Below are 3,066 nucleotides of genomic sequence, written 5' to 3'. Positions count from 1 at the left end.
CACGTGGGATTATTTAATGACATTTAAGTATTATTTTTAACATTTGAGTTATCTTTCATAAAACATCTTTATTTTTGCACTGATTTCATTGGTTTACATAATATTTGAGTAAATTATGTAACTATATATGCTATAGGTAAATTATATAATTGCAACACATACATCTGGCATAAACATGTTTAGAACATAGTTGACTCTTGGTAAGCATGCAACTTAAGTGGTAAGAACAGTAGTAATCAAACATTCTAGAGTTTTGTACAATAGGTAGCCATTAGCAACATTCAACAATGTAAGTTTAAATAAGATTAACTTAAACATTTAGTTCCTTGGCTAAAATACCAATATGTAGCTAGTGGCTTCTGTATTGGACAGGGAAGATACAGAACATTTCCATCATTGCAGAAAGTTCTACTGGACCTTTCTCCTCTAGAGGGTAACTAATAGCTATGAGCCTTCACTGTGCTATAGACTATTTTAACATTTTATAGAGGCAATGAATAAGGAAAGTTGGTTAAATGAAAGTTAGTTAAAACTTGGACTCTACTATGACTTTTCATTTGTCAAGAAGTTAAACCTACCTTTGTCAGAAAGCATTGAAGTAGTACTACACATGACAACTTCATAATAAACACAAATACAAATGTGGACACTGCAATCTCCTAGTATTATTCAGTTAAAAAAACACTTTAAATTTTTTATTTAAAACTCACAGAGAACTTTTAGGACTTATGAGAATGCTTATAGTGTTCCAGAGGTCCGCATTTCAAGAATTGTTCAAGTGACACAGAGTCATTAGTTTTAATTTGGGGGAATTACATGGTAATATTTTCATAGTAGGAGGAAAAGACAAGAAGTAGATAGAAAGTCTTGAAAATGACATGTGTAGGAAAGAAGAAAATATGCTTTTGAGAATTTTTTTTCATGTGAAATCAGCAGTTTTAGATGTGGAAAGGGACAAAGAAAAATTGCAAATGAGTTGTAGGTTTGAAATTTGGGTGATAAAGTGGATAATTTCTGAGAAATAACATTTAGAAGAAAGGAAAATGTGTACAAGGTAATTGAGAAAAAATAGTTCATATGATAAATCATGGAGATCAAGATAGGTTGGCAAAAAAGAGAAAATAGGATTTGCTTATAATTCCAAAAATAATGGAAAAATTGACTCTTTCAGTTCAAAAAGCAGGTTTGAAGGCAGTAAGTGCATAAGAAAACTGGTAGAATAAGAGGTTGTTATCATAGTGGAATGTTAAAGTTCAATTTTTCTAAAATTGAGCAATTATAAAATTCAGGGTACAGCCGTATGGGTAGTATGTCTAAAGTAGAGTTGTGAAGGGCCAGTAATCGGAAGGCTAGATTTTTAGGTGGGTTCCTGCATGGAGGTTTAAATAATAATAATAATAATAGCAACAATGATAATAAAATGGCAGCTGCCATACACTGAGAATTTACCCTGCACCAGATATGCTGCTTTTGTCTTATGTTATTCTTCCAGTGTGAAACTATTATCCTATTTTGCATTGGACCATACTGATAATCAAAAAGATCAATTCTCTTGCTAAATGTCACACTGTTGATGTATTTGATACTGGATATAAAGTCAAGTCTTTTGAGTCTAAAGTCTATACCCTTTCCTGTATGTCCCAATAGGAAATAATTTACCAGCCATATATGAAACTTTACCTCTCATTGTGTCAGTGTGATGCTTTTGTACTTACAGTTGGTATTAATAAACTAGATTATAAAGTCTCTTGAATTAAAGGAACTCTATTGTTTGGCTTATAAAAATAAATAAAACATTTATATAAATTGAATATTCCTAAAGTTCCAAAAAACTATGGAAATTGAATATTTAAGATTACCAATGTTCTTGAAAAAATATTCTTGAAGAAACCAACTCAGAAACATATACAAATGTATATAATTTATGTAAAAATTTAATAAGTCTGGATTAGTGAAAATAGCCATGTCATTTCTGATTTAATAGTGTTAAATGAAATACAAGTATACATTTTATTCTACTTTTATTCATGCATTTTATTCAACTTACACAGTTTTACTGATCAATCAAACTAGAATTACTTCTACCTAATGTTTACGATTATGGAAAATATAAATTTATGTTTAACCAAATTGAATCATTATTCTGATGAACTTTATTTCAACAGTATTTTTGTTTTGTAGTATATCAACCTGAAGATAAATTAAAAAATCTTTAGGTAATTCAAAATCTTGGTACTGAATTGAGTTAATTAATGTATTCATGGGGTATTTAGATCATTTCTAAATAAAATGAAGTATTGATTATTTAGCAGGAACTTATTTACATGCATTTGATTTTTATTTTTCTATGCAAAGTTGTATCTTTGGATCATGGTGATGTTTATTTTTTGCCACTTTGAGAGGTTGTATATGAAATTGTGTGGCTGAAAAAGTTGTATTATGTGTATCCATGAGCTCTGCTAATCTGCTAAATCTTGGTGTGTGACAGGCAATTCTCAACTCTAAACCATTTAGTTTTTGTCTAATACAAGTTACTTGGTTAAGTTATAGTTAATACAAGTGGTTGAGACTGTATTTAAGAACTATTGCTTCAGAGAACTATAACTGTGCATGCTTCTTCTTCTCAAGGACAAGAGTAGTTTTATCATAAAAATTTAAAGGAGTTAAGATAGTGGAGGAGTAGTGAGATCCTAGGCTTGCCTCGTCCCTCCAACGCAGCTAGATAAATATCAAATCACTTTGAACACCTAAGAAATCTATCTAAGGACTGAGAGAGTAAAAATGCACAACTGAAGGTGAACCAAAAAAAAAGCCACAGCGTGAAAGGTAGGAACTGTGGAGAATTGATTTGGCAGATAGAAGAGCTGTGGGTGCTGTGATGGGGAGGGATCCTTGGTTGCAGAGAGGAGCAAGAGAGAGAGAAAGAGAGAGAATGAGAGAGAAAGAGAGAGAGAGAGAGAGAGGAAGTGTGTGTGGGGAATTGCACACACAAAAACGTCTTCACCAAAATCACTGACTGGGAAAAAGAGAGGGGCTGAATGCTGCAAGTTTTTATAAAAAGCGACC

Source organism: Ursus maritimus (assembly GCF_017311325.1).
Source record: "Ursus maritimus isolate PB19 chromosome X unlocalized genomic scaffold, ASM1731132v1 scaffold_X1, whole genome shotgun sequence".
Classification (NCBI taxonomy): Eukaryota; Metazoa; Chordata; class Mammalia; order Carnivora; family Ursidae; genus Ursus; species Ursus maritimus.
The sequence above is the reverse complement of the archived record's forward strand: the minus strand, read 5'-3'. Positions refer to the sequence as shown.